We start from the raw sequence: 15,149 nt of genomic DNA on the forward strand, positions 1-15,149 counted from the left end.
TGATTTGCTCACTGTCATCGTATCCTGTCATGGCGTTTGTGGACTCAGGTGCGGCCCTGAGCCTTATGGATCTGTCATTTGCCAAGCGCTGCGGATTTGTTCTTGAGCCATTGGAAAATCCTATCCCTCTTAGGGGTATTGATTCTACGCCATTGGCAAAAAATAAACCGCAGTTTTGGACACAGGTTACCATGTGCATGACTCCCGAACATCGGGAGGTAATACGTTTTCTTGTTCTGCATAAAATGCATGATTTGGTTGTTTTGGGTTTGCCATGGTTACAGACCCATAATCCAGTCTTGGACTGGAAGGCTATGTCAGTGTCAAGTTGGGGCTGCCATGGAATTCATGGAGATTCCCTGCCCTTGTCTATTGCTTCTTCTACGCCTTCGGAAGTTCCGGCGTATTTGTCTGATTATCAGGATGTCTTCAGCGAGTCTAAGTCCAGTGCACTGCCTCCTCATAGGGAATGTGACTGTGCAATAGATTTGATCCCTGGCAGTAAGTTTCCTAAGGGGAGACTGTTTAATCTGTCGGTACCTGAACATACCGCGATGCGTTCATATATCAAGGAGTCTCTTGAGAAGGGGCATATCCGTCCTTCTTCTTCCCCTCTTGGTGCGGGATTCTTTTTTGTGGCCAAAAAGGACGGATCTTTGAGGCCTTGTATTGACTATCGGCTTTTGAATAAGATCACTGTCAAATTTCAGTATCCTTTGCCGTTGTTGTCGGATTTGTTTGCCCGGATTAAAGGTGCCAAGTGGTTCACCAAGATAGACCTTCGTGGTGCGTACAACCTTGTGCGCATTAGGCAGGGCGATGAATGGAAAACCGCATTCAATACGCCCGAAGGTCATTTTGAGTACTTGGTGATGCCATTTGGGCTCTCTAATGCACCTTCAGTTTTTCAGTCCTTCATGCATGACATTTTCCGGAAGTATCTGGATAAATTTTTGATTGTTTATCTGGATGATATTCTGTTTTTTTCTGATGATTGGGACTCGCATGTGGAGCAGGTCAGGATGGTTTTTGAGATTTTGCGTGAAAATTCTTTGTTTGTAAAAGGATCAAAGTGTCTCTTTGGTGTACAGAAGGTTCCCTTTTTGGGATTCATTTTTTCCCCTTCTGCTGTGGAGATGGATCCAGTCAAGGTCCGAGCTATTCATGATTGGACTCAACCCTCGTCAGTTAAGAGTCTTCAGAAGTTCTTGGGTTTTGCTAACTTCTACCGTTGTTTTATTGCAAATTTCTCTAGCGTTGTTAAACCGCTGACGGATATGACCAAGAAAGGCTCTGATGTAGCTAACTGGGCTCCTGCTGCCGTGGAGGCTTTCCAGGAGTTGAAACGCCGGTTTACTTCGGCGCCTGTTTTGTGCCAGCCTGATGTCTCACTTCCCTTTCAGGTTGAGGTGGATGCTTCGGAGATTGGGGCAGGGGCCGTTTTGTCGCAGAGAGGCCCTGGTTGCTCTACTATGAGACCTTGTGCCTTTTTCTCTAGGAAGTTTTCGCCGGCAGAGCGAAATTATGATGTGGGCAATCGGGAGTTATTGGCCATGAAGTGGGCATTTGAGGAGTGGCGTCATTGGCTCGAGGGTGCTAAGCATCGGGTGGTGGTCTTGACTGATCACAAAAATTTGATGTATCTCGAGTCTGCTAAACGCCTGAATCCTAGACAGGCCCGCTGGTCATTGTTTTTCTCCCGTTTTGACTTTGTGGTCTCGTATTTACCAGGTTCTAAGAATGTGAAGGCCGATGCTCTGTCTAGGAGCTTTGTGCCTGATGCTCCTGGAGTCGCTGAACCTGAGGGTATTCTTAAGGAAGGAGTTATCTTGTCAGCGATTTCTCCAGATCTGCGACGTGTGTTGCAGAGATTTCAGGCTGGTAGGCCTGACTCTTGTCCACCTGACAGATTGTTTGTGCCTGCTAAATGGACCAGCAGAGTCATTTCCGAGGTTCATTCCTCAGTGTTGGCAGGGCACCCGGGAATTTTTGGCACCAGAGATCTGGTGGCCAGGTCCTTTTGGTGGCCTTCCTTGTCAAGGGATGTGCGGTCATTTGTGCAGTCCTGCGGTACTTGTGCTCGAGCTAAGCCTTGCTGTTCTCGTGCCAGCGGGTTGCTCTTGCCCTTGCCTGTCCCGAAGAGACCTTGGACACACATCTCTATGGATTTCATTTCGGATCTCCCGGTGTCTAAAGGCATGTCTGTCATCTGGGTGATATGTGATCGTTTCTCCAAGATGGTCCATCTGGTTCCTTTGCCTAAGCTGCCTTCCTCTGCTGATCTGGTTCCTGTGTTCTTCCAGAACGTAGTTCGTTTGCACGGCATTCCTGAGAATATTGTGTCGGACAGAGGATCCCAGTTTGTTTCCAGGTTCTGGCGATCCTTTTGTGGTAGGATGGGCATTGATTTGTCGTTTTCGTCCGCTTTTCATCCACAGACTAACGGACAAACGGAACGAACTAATCAGACTCTGGAGGCGTATTTGAGGTGTTTTGTCTCTTCTGATCAGGATGATTGGGTGACCTTCTTGCCGTTGGCTGAATTTGCCCTTAATAATCGGGCTAGTTCTGCCACCTTGGTTTCGCCATTTTTCTGCAACTCCGGTTTCCATCCTCGTTTTTCCTCGGGACATGTGGAGCCTTCTGACTGTCCTGGAGTGGATTCTGTGGTGGATAGGTTGCAGCGGATCTGGAATCATGTGGTGGACAACTTGAAGTTGTCACAGGAGAAGGCTCAGCGTTTTGCCAATCGCCGCCGCGGTGTGGGTCCCCGACTTCGTGTTGGGGATTTGGTATGGCTGTCTTCTCGATTTGTTCCTATGAAGGTCTCCTCTCCCAAATTTAAGCCTCGATTCATTGGTCCTTACAAGATATTGGAGATCCTTAATCCTGTATCCTTTCGCCTGGATCTTCCGGTGTCGTTTGCCATTCACAACGTATTTCATAGGTCCTTGTTGCGGCGGTACGTTGTGCCTGTGGTTCCTTCTGCTGAGCCTCCTGCTCCGGTGTTGGTTGAGGGCGAGTTGGAGTACGTGGTGGAGAAGATCTTAGATTCTCGTCTCTCCAGGCGGAGGCTTCAGTACCTGGTCAAGTGGAAGGGCTATGGTCAGGAGGATAATTCCTGGGTGGTCGCCTCTGATGTGCATGCGGCCGATTTAGTTCGCGCCTTTCACGCCGCTCATCCTGATCGCCCTGGTGGTCTTGGTGAGGGTTCGGTGACCCCTCACTAAGGGGGGGGGGGTACTGTTGTGAATTTACCTTTTGGCTCCCTCTAGTGGCTACTAGTGTTTTTACTCTGGGTATGTCTATCATCCCTTGTATGCTCACCTGGGTCGTTAGGTCAGGGGTGTTGCTATATTAGCTCCCTGGACCTTCAGTTCAATGCCTGGCAACATTGATATCAGAGCTATCTGTAGTGCTCTTGTCTACTGATCCTGGTTCCTGCTTGATTAAGCTAAGTCTGCTTTCTTGCTTTTTTGCTATTGCTTTAGTTTGCATTTTTGTCCAGCTTGTACATAATCTGTATCCTATCCTTGCTGGAAGCTCTAGGGAGGCTGGAGTTCCCCCCCGGGCCGTTAGACGGTTCGGGGGTTCTTGAATCTCCAGTGTGGATTTTTGTTAGGGTTTTTGTTGACCATATAAGTTATCTTACTACATTCTGCTATTAGTGAGTGGGCCTCTCTTTGCTAAACCTAGTTCATCTCTGTGTTTGTCATTTCCTCTTACCTCACCGTTATTATTTGTGGGGGGCTTGTATCCAACTTTTGGGGTCTATTCTCTGGAGGCAAGAGAGGTATTTGTTTTCCTCTTCTAGGGGTAGTTAGTCCTCCGGCTGGCGCGAGACATCTAGCGACCAACGTAGGCATGTTCCCCGGCTACTTCTAGTGTTGGCGTTAGGAGTAGATATATGGTCAACCCAGTTACCACTGCCCTATGAGCTGGATTTTTGTACTTCGCAGACTTGCTGATATCTCTCAGACCCTCGCCATTGGGGTCATAACAGTTTACCCCAACATATGGGGTATCAGCGTACTTGGGACAAATTGGACAACAACTTTTGGGGTCCAAGTTCTCTTGTTATCCTTGGGAAAATAAAAATTTGGGGGGCTAAAAATCATTTTTGTGGGAAAAAAAAAGATTTTTTATTTTCACGGCTCTGCGTTGTAAACTGTAGTGAAACACTTGGTGGTTCAAAGTTCTCACAACACATCTAGATAAGTTCCTTGGGAGGTCTAGTTTCCAATATGGGGTCACTTGTGGGGGGTTTCTACTGTTTGGGTACATCAGGGGCTCTGCAAATGCAACGTGACGCCTGCAGACAAATCCATCTAAGTCTGCATTCCAAATGGCGCTCCTTCCCTTCCGAGCTCTACCATGCGCCCAAACAGTGGTTCCCCCCCACATACGGGGTATCAGCGTACTCAGGACAAATTGGACAACAACTTTTGCGGTCCAATTTCTCCTGTTACCCTTGGGAAAATACAAAACTGGGGGGCTAAAAAATCATTTTTGTGGAAAAAAAAAGAATTTTTATTTTCACGGCTCTGCGTTATAAACTGTAGTGAAACACTTGGGGGTTCAAAGCTCTCAAAACACATCTAGATAAGTTCCTTAGGGGGTATACTTTCCAAAATGGTGTCACTTGTGGGGGTTTTTAATGTTTAGGCACATCAGGGGCTCTCCAAACGCGACATGGTGTCCCATCTCAATTCCAGTCAATTTTACATTGAAAAGTCAATCGGCACTCCTTCCCTGACGAGCTCTGCCATGCGCCCAAACAGACGTTTACCCCCACATACGGGGTATCAGCTTACTCAGGACAAATTGCACAACAACTTTTGGGGTCCAATTTCTTCTTTTACCCTTGGGAAAATAAAAAATTGTGGGCGAAAAGATCATTTTTGTGAAAAAATATTTTTTATTTTTATGGCTTTGCATTATAAACTTCTGTGAAGCCCTTGTTGGGTCAAAGTGCTCACCACACATCTAGATAAGTTCCTTAAGGGGTCTACTTTCCAAAATGGTGTCACTTGTGGGGGGTTTCAATGTTTAGGCACATCAGGGGCTCTCCAAACGCAACATGGCGTCCCATCTCAATTCCAGTCAATTTTGCATTGAAAAGTCAAATGGCGCTCCTTCCCTTCCGAGCTCTGCCATGTGCCCAAACAATGGTTTACACCCACATATGGGGTATCATCGTACTCAGGACAAATTGCACAACAATTTTTGGGGTCCAATTTCTTCTCTTACCCTTGGGAAAATAAAAAATTGGGGGCAAAAAGATCATTTTTGTGAAAAACTATGATTTTTTATTTTTACGGCTCTGCATTATAAACTTCTGTGACGCACTTGGTGGGTCAAAGTGCTCACCACACATCTAGATAAGTTCCTTAGTGGGTCTACTTTCCAAAATGGTGTCACTTGTGGGGGGTTTCAATTTTTACGCACATCAGGGGCTCTCCAAACGCAACATGGCGTCCCATCTCAATTCCAGTCAATTTTGCATTGAAAAGTAAAATGGCGCTCCTTTCCTTCCGAGCTCTGCCATGCACCCAAACAGTGGTTTACCCCCACATATGGGGTGTCAGCGTACTCAGGACAAATTGTACAACAACTTTTGGGGTCCAATTTCTCCTGTTACCCTTGGTAAAATAAGACAAATTGGAGCTGAAATAAATTTTGTGTGAAAAAAAGTTAAATGTTCATTTTTATTTAAACATTCCAAAAATTCCTGTGAACCACCTGAAGGGTTAATCAACTTCTTGAATGTGGTTTTGAGCACCTTGAGGGGTGCAGTTTTTAGAATGGTGTCACACTTGGGTATTTTCTATCATATAGACCCCTCAAAATGACTTAAAATGAGATGTGGTCCCTAAAAAAAAATGGTGTTGTAAAAATGAGAAATTGCTGGTCAACTTTTAACCCTTATAACTCCCTAACAAAAAAAATTTTGGTTCCAAAATTGTGCTGATGTAAAGTAGACATGTGGGAAATGTTACTTATTAAGTATTTTGCGTGACATATCTCTGTGATTTAAGGGCATAAAAATTCAAAGTTGGAAAATTGCGAAATTTTCTAAACTTTCACCAAATTTCCATTTTTTTCACAAATAAACGCAAGTTATATCGAATAAATTTTACCACTATCATGAAGTACAATATGTCACGAGAAAACAATGTCAGAATTGCCAATATCCGTTGAAGCGTTCCAGAGTTATAACCTCATAAAGGGACAGTGGTCAGAATTGTAAAAATTGGCCCGGTCATTAACGTGCAAACCACTCTCGGGGCTTAAGGGGTTAAGACTGCTGTCCTCTTACAAGTGGGGTACTTGTTACCCTTTGTGACCCCAAAATCTGTCCGTAACCTCTGCCAGTTGTGCCCATTACGGCCTTATTTAAGACTGCGGTCCTCTTACAACTGGGGTACTTGTTTCCATTTGTGACCCCAAAATCTGTTATCTCAAAAGTGAGGTACATTGATGAAGGTCAGAAAGTGACCGAAACGTCTACTGTATGTACTCTATTTATATTAAATTCTCACTGCATCCCACGACGTGTGTGCCAAGTTTATCTCTAATACAGTATGATGCCTGTGACTTTTAGGTTCACCTACTACAGGCCAACTCTTCCAGGGTAATATTTGCATCATACTAGGAATGAATCTTGTCACAAACCATTGTGGAAACAAATTGCAACAATGGAGCAAGGATTGTTGATAAAGTTAATGTCCCATCTTTGAACAATTGTTTTCGGTCCAACATCTAGTGCGGAGTCATTTCTTAAAGGGGCTGTCCACTACTCAGACAACTCCTTCTCAATACCTATATTTCCCCCTGTAAAATAATAACACTTATACTCACCTCTGGTGCTGTTCAAGTGGTGTCAGCACTGGCTTTCCCAGGGCTTGCATGACATTGGCCTCAGTGATGGTATGACATAACAAACAGTGGCCGCTTCACTGGCCTCTCCTTTGCACAAATCAGACATCTGGAGGATGTCAATTATGTCTGCTGAAACAGCGCAGGCACCAGAAGTGAGTAAAGGTGTTATTATTTTACTTTGGGGAAATAAAGTAATTGAGAAGGGGTTGTCCGAGTAGTAGGCAACCCCTTTACTATATCTGTAAAGAGGTTGTCCGGGTAAAACACGTTATCACCTATCCATAGGATAGAGGATAACTTGTTAATTGCCAGGGTCTGACGGCTGGGACCTGCACTGATTGGCAGAACAAGGCACTTTTATCCCCAGTAGAATGGAGCGGCAGGACACATCCTCAATCACTGCTCCATTCATTCCCTATAGGCCGCTGAGTGCTGCGCTCTGCTTTTTCTGGCAGCCCCATAGAGGATGAATGAAGCAGCGGTCTGGTGTCTGACTAGACGTGCCATCTTGTCATAGTGGTGAAAGTTCCTCGTCGAGGATAAAAATTCCCCAGTCTATGAAATGATGCGGGTCCCAGCAGGCGGATGCCCATTGATCAGCAAGTTATCCTTTCGACAGGTGATAACCTGTTTTAACTGGACAACCACTTTAAATGATGAGGCGCTTCATGTTTCTGATATAGCACTACAAATCCCCTGCACAGACATAACGACATTATAAAATTCTGCAAGCAGCCACCACTATAGGGAGCACAGGATTTTAGTGATTTTTAACATCTATAATTATACAATAAAATAATATACACTTACTTACAATCTCTCAGATTTAGTTTTCTTTCTTCCATTTTCAAAATGAAAGGATCACAAACAGAATAATGGAAAAATAAAACAAAACATATACTGTAATTCCCCAGCTACCCTCCCTCTACCCAGACATGCAGGATATACTATTTATATTTCCAGTGCTCACTTCTATCGCTTAACTCTCTTGACCAAATAAACCCCTCAGATGTTGCACTTCCTTAATTATAGTATTTTTTTCAGACTATAAGACGCACTTCCCCCAAAAAAATGTAACGGGGGTTGAGGCGGTGGTGGAGCAGAGACTCTTCATCCCGGAGCCGGCGGTGGCCAAAGTGTGGCGATGCCGTGGTCTGGTGTTGACAGTGAGCAGAGCGGAGAGCATAATTGGTTTCCCTGTGGCCATTTTCCTGAAGCCAGGGGCCACCTCCAGCGGCTTCTGGAGAGTGGCCACCAGGAAACCAATGATGCACTCCGCTCTGCTCACCGCTGACATTGGGCTGCAGCATCGCCACACTTCTGCTCCACGCAACGCACTCTGCTTTGCCTCACTGCCGACACCAGGTCTGCAGCATCGCTCCGCTGGGATATCCCCTCCTCCCACCCAGGGCTCGCAGCATTGCCCTACTTCTGCCACCACCACATGCCTCCTGTGACCCCCCTCCACCACCGCCAGCCCTGAGGTAAGAACTATTAAATTCGAACTATAAAATGGACCCCCATCTTATAACAAATCTCTTTTTCCTATTTTCCAACCCAAAATTTGTGGTACGTCTTATAGTCCGAAAAATAAGGTAATCTCTTCAAAATTCTTTTTATTACGGAATTTTTACAGTATAGGAGATAATGGGTCAGGAAAGAAATGAAGGGAAAGGGGTTAGGGAAGAAGAGGAGAGAAGGAAAATGAAGGGAAATGAAGATCATCTTAACATAGTTGCACCACAACAATAAACATACCAAGTGCAAAAACAACATAAAATAAAGTATAGATTAAAAGTATTCTGGCAAAGTAATAAGACATCAAATAAGAGGCTTTTCTTGCTTGGAGAAAAAATTAAGTTTCAAGAGGACCATTTGGAATTATATTTAGGTTGAGAGTTATTCCTTAAAACTAAGGACATTTCAAAGGAGTTATGAGAGAACATAATATATATATATATATATATATATATATATATATATATATATATATATATATATATATATATATATATATATACTAGACTGTGGCCCGATTCTAACGCATCGGGTATTCTAGAATATGCATGTCCACGTAGTATATTGCACAGCCCACGTAGTATATTGCCCACCCACGTAGTATATTGCCCAGCCACGTAGTATATTGCCCAGCCACGTAGTATATTGCCCAGCCCACGTAGAATATTGCCCAGTTACGTAGTATATTGCCCAGTTATGTAGTATATTGCCCAGCCACGTAGTATATTGCAGTGACGTAGTATATTGCCCAGTGACATAGTATATTGCCCAGTTACGTAGTATATTGCCCAGTTACGTAGTATATTGCCCAGCCACGTAGTATATTGCAGTGACGTAGTATACAGCACAGAGCCACGTAGTATATTGCACAGCGACGTAGTATACAGCACAGAGTCACGTAGTATATTGCCCAGCCACGTAGTATACAGCACAGCCCACGTAGTATATTGCCCAGCCACGTAGTATACAGCACAGAGCCACGTAGTATATTGCCCAGTCACGTAGTATATTGCCCAGCCATGTATGTCACAGGTTAAAAAATAAAAAACATATACTCACCTTCCGAGGGGCCCCTTGTAGTTCTGTCGCCTGTGTTCGGTGCAGTGACCGTGACGTCATGGCAAGTCCTTCTCGTGCAGGCGCGCAGGACTTGTGATGACGTCGCGGTCACATGACCGTGACGTCATGACAGGTCCTTCTCGCAGACCATCCTTGCCAACGGAACCTGCCGCTTGCATGGACCGGTCACCGGAGCGTCGCGAGGAGCGGGAAAGGCGGCGGAAGGTGAGTATATAATGATTTTTTATTTTTTTAATTATTTTTAACATTAGATGTTTTTACTATTGAGGCTGCATAGGCAGCTTCAATAGTAAAAACTTGGTCACACAGGGTTAATAGCGACGGTAACGGAGTGAGTTACCCGCGGCATAACGCGGTCCGTTACCGCTGGCATTAACCCTGTGTGAGCGGTGACTGCGGGGAGTATGGAGCGGGCGCCGGGCACTGACTGCAGGGGAGTAGGGAGGGACTAATCGAACTGTGGCCGTCGCTGATTGGTCGCGGCAGCCATGACAGGCAGATTCTAACGCATCGGGTATTCTAGAATATGCATGTCCCCGTAGTATATGGACAATGATGATTCCAGAATTCGCGGCAGACTGTGCCCGTCGCTGATTGGTCAAGGCAACCTTTATGACATCATCGTCGCCATGGCAACCATTATGACATCTACGTCGATACTGTGACCGTCGCTGATTGGTCGAGGCGAATTCGCGGCAGACTGTGCCCGTCGCTGATTGGTCGAGGCAACCTTTATGACATCATCGTCGCCATGCTGTGCCCGTCGCTGATTGGTCGAGGCCTGGCGGCCTCGACCAATCAGAGACGCGGGATTTCCAGGACAGACAGACAGACAGACAGACGGAAAAACCCTTAGACAATTATATATATAGATAGATGACCAGTATTCAATGAGCTCCCCCTAGTGGTCACTGAAAGTAGCCAGAATTCTATCACTTCATATTGTCTAAGAGGGAATTTGGGGTTCTGAGACTGTAAAATGGGGTTTTATTAGCTATAGAGAAATTAATTACTACAACATTCTGACCTGATTAAAAGACAAAAACAAAACAAAAATGATATTCATGGGTAAAATAAATATATATACAGTACAGAAGTACAGAACAAAAGTTTGGACACACCTTCTCATTTAAAGATTTTTCTGTATTTTCATGACTATGAAAATTGTAAATTCACACTGAAGGCATCAAAACTATGAATTAACACATGTGGAATTATATACTTAACAAAAAAGTGTGAAACAACTGAAAATATGTCTTATATTCTAGGTTCTTCAAAGTAGCCACCTTTTGCTTTGATGACTGCTTTGCACACTCTTGGCATTCTCTTGATGAGCTTCAAGAGGCAGTCACCGGGAATGGTCTTCCAACAATCTTGAAGGAGTTCCTAGAGATGATTAGCACTTGTTGGCCCTTTTGCCTTCACTCTGCGGTCCAGCTCACCCCAAACCATCTCGATTGGGTTCAGGTCTGGTGACTGTGGAGGCCAGGTCATCTGGCGTAGCACCACATCGCTCTCCTTCTTGGTCAAATAGCCCTTACACAGCCTGGAGGTGTGTTTCAATTAAGAAAGGAACATAAGCTGCTGACAGACATCTTTTGAGGGAAGAAAATAATTGGGCATTAAAAATCAACAAGTTCAATCCTTTTTTTTCCATTTTTTAAAGGGGTACTTTATGCATTAAAATAGCATAAATGTGAAGTTTCTAGTTAAGGTGTATATCACATAGCACACGGCCTATACAACCCTTCAGTACAGTGCAAACTGGAGCACAGATCAAGGACATTAAAATACTGTTCTAAACTTTTGCAAAGCAGCCTGGGAATAATCTTCCAGGAGTTATTTCCCCAGGTAGAAGACCAGGAGCAGTAAACAAGTCAATGCTCCCTGACAACAGACACCGGTCTATGCTGCCAGGAGCAGGACCAGCCACAGTGGATAAGCCCACTTCCTACAACCCTGTGCTATCACCAGCAGAGAACGTATTTTTATCACTGCTCGTTTTTTTTTTTTTTACTTTTGTTTGTTCCACTTTTTGCCTGAATTCTTTCTCAAACCCTATTTCTCTATTCTCTCTTCTATCTCCACTGCCAGCACTGAGGGCCACGACTTGTGGGTGGCAGGTAGCCACCATTGCTTCTCGAAGGAGACTCAAGTGAAGACCAGCTACCAATAGGCTCCATACCGCCGGAAAATGGTCTATACTAGAGGTCTCAAACACCCGGCCCGAGGCTCTGTTATGCGGCCCAAAGACCCCGGAGATGGGACATGATTACAGTACAGGGTACATTATTACAGTCTGAGGGACATTACAGAATAGGGACATTATTACAGGACAGGGGACATTATTACAGCCTGAGGGACATTATAGAATAGGGACATTTTTACAGGACAGGGTACATTATTACAGGCTGAGGGATGTTACAGAATAGGGACATTATTACAGGACAGGGTACATTATTACAGGCTGAGGGACATTACAAAATAGGGACATTATTACAGGACAGGGTACATTATTACAGTCTGAGGGACATTACAGAATAGGGACATTATTACAGGACAGGGGACATTATTACAGTCTGAGGGACATTACAGAATAGGGACATTATTACAGGACAGGGGACATTATTACAGCCTGAGGGACATTATAGAATAGGGACATTATTACAGGACAGGGGACATGATTACAGGCTGAGGGATGTTACAGAATAGGGACATTATTACAGGACAGAGTACATTATTACAGGACAGGGTACATTATTACAGGCTGAGGGACATTACAGAATAGGGACATTATTACAGGACAGGGTACATTATTACAGTCTGAGGAACATTACAGAATAGGTACATTATTACAGGACAGGGGACATTATTACAGCCTGAGGGACATTATAGAATAGGGACATTATTACAGGACAGGGGACATTATTACAGCCTGAGGGACATTATAGAATAGGGACATTATTACAGGACAGGGGACATTATTACAGGACAGGGGACATTATTACAGGCTGAGGGACATTATAGAATAGGGACATTATTACAGGACAGGGGACATTATTACAGGACAGGGGACATTATTACAGGCTGAGGGACATTATAGAATAGGGACTTTATTACAGGACAGGGTACATTATTACAGGCTGAGGGATGTTACAGAATAGGGACATTATTACAGGACAGGGTACATTATTACAGGCTGAGGGACATTACAAAATAGGGACATTATTACAGGACAGGGTACATTATTACAGTCTGAGGGACATTACAGAATAGGGACATTATTACAGGACAGGGGACATTATTACAGTCTGAGGGACATTACAGAATAGGGACATTATTACAGGACAGGGGACATTATTACAGCCTGAGGGACATTATAGAATAGGGACATTATTACAGGACAGGGGACATGATTACAGGCTGAGGGATGTTACAGAATAGGGACATTATTACAGGACAGGGTACATTATTACAGGACAGGGTACATTATTACAGGCTGAGGGACATTACAGAATAGGGACATTATTACAGGACAGGGTACATTATTACAGTCTGAGGAACATTACAGAATAGGGACATTATTACAGGACAGGGGACATTATTACAGCCTGAGGGACATTATAGAATAGGGACATTATTACAGGACAGGGTACATTATTACAGGACAGGGGACACTATTACAGGCTGAGGGACGTTACAGAATAGGGACATTATTACAGGACAGGGTACATTATTACAGGCTGAGGGACATTACAGAATAGGGACATTATTACAGGACAGGGTACATTATCACAGTCTGAGGGACATTACAGAATAGGGACATTATTACAGGACAGGGGACATTATTACAGCCTGAGGGACATTATAGAATAGGGACATTATTACAGGACAGGGGACATTATTACAGGACAGGGGACATTATTACAGGCTGAGGGACATTACAGAATAGGGACATTATTACAGGACAGGATATGTTATTACATTACAGGGTACTTTATTACAGGCTGAGGGACATTACAGAATAGGGACATTATTACAGGACAGGGTACATTATTACATTACAGGGTACTTTATTACAGGCTGAGGGACATTACAGAATAGGGACATTATTACAGGACAGGGGACAGTATTACAGCCTGAGGGACATTACAGAATAGGGACATTATTACCGTACAGGGGACATTATTACAGGCGGAGGGACATCATAGAATAGGGACATTATTACCGGACAGGGTACGTTATTACAGGACAGGAGACATTATTACAGGCTGAGGGACATTACAGAATAGGCACATTATTACAGGACAGGGGACATTATTACAGGCTGAGGGACATTACAGAATAGGGACATTATTACAGGGCAGGGGACATGATTACAGGCTGAGGGACATTACAGAATAGGGACATTATTACAGGACAGGGTATATTATTACAGGCTGAGGGACATTACAGAATAGAGACATTATTACAGGACACTGGACATTATTATAGAGCAAGGGACATTATTTCAGGATTGGAAACATTATTACAGGATGCGGGTCAGAATTACTTTATAGGGCTAATTGTAAAACTATATTACTGTATGGGGCAGATTCAGGGTCAAAAAAGGAAAAAAAATAAAAACAATGTAAAATAAAGAATGAAAAAAATAATGGACTAATATTTGGCCACTAAATAATGCTGTTTTATGTAAAACTTTAAGTAAAAGAGAAGTCCTATACCATAACCCATATGATAAACACCATTAAAAAGAATAAAATACACGCCAAAAGAAAAGATAATGATGATCAAAAAGTCATATAGAAAAATAATGGTATCAATGAAAATGTAACTTTCTCGCAAAGAACACGGCCCTTCATATTCAAATCTTTTCTATGTGCGGCCCATTTAACCAGCTGAGTTTGAGACCCCTGGTCTATACGATTAGTGGGAAAAGTATATCTCGGTAGGGACAAAGTATCATAGTAGACAAAACTTGATGTTTTGAGATTTGCAAATCCCCAAGTGGCAAAAGAAAAGAAAACATTTAAAGGAGTTCAAAGCCAAAGTCATCATTCTAGAAATGTCATTAATAAGGCAATTGACATGGGAAATGGTATGACTAGGTTCACACTTCTACAGTGATCTCTGCTGAGCATTACGTCAGGATTTGTCAGAATCCTAAAAAAACTGGATTTCTTTGGGAACCCCCATAGCCCCGATGGAGCCATTCACTTAAATGAAGCTACAAGGGTCCCTGTACGGTCTCTGTCCCGACAGTACCCGCCATCTTCCGACATGCAGAACACGTGTCTGATTCATCTTTTTCCGAAACGCAAAACACGTAACAGATTCGTCTTTTTTTCAACATAGAGAAAATATGGCAAACTCTTCTTTATCTCACACGCAGAACACATGGCAGACCACGTTTTCCGCATGACGGTAAATGATGAATATTGTTAAGGTGGAGGCAGAATGTCAAATAAAGACAAAAAGTCTTGACAAGACGTACGATGCTCATACCCCTTGGGCTAGGTTCACATTTGTACATTCCAGTAGACGTATACTCCTGAATTGCATAAAACTGTATTTACGGTAGATGCATATGGATTGGTGACGTATCCGAAGACTAAGTTGGGCAAGACTCGGTAAAAAAAAACAAAAAAACAAGCTCTTTGTATTACATT

Source organism: Ranitomeya variabilis, chromosome 4 (genome assembly GCF_051348905.1).
Source record: "Ranitomeya variabilis isolate aRanVar5 chromosome 4, aRanVar5.hap1, whole genome shotgun sequence".
Taxonomy (NCBI): Eukaryota; Metazoa; Chordata; class Amphibia; order Anura; family Dendrobatidae; genus Ranitomeya; species Ranitomeya variabilis.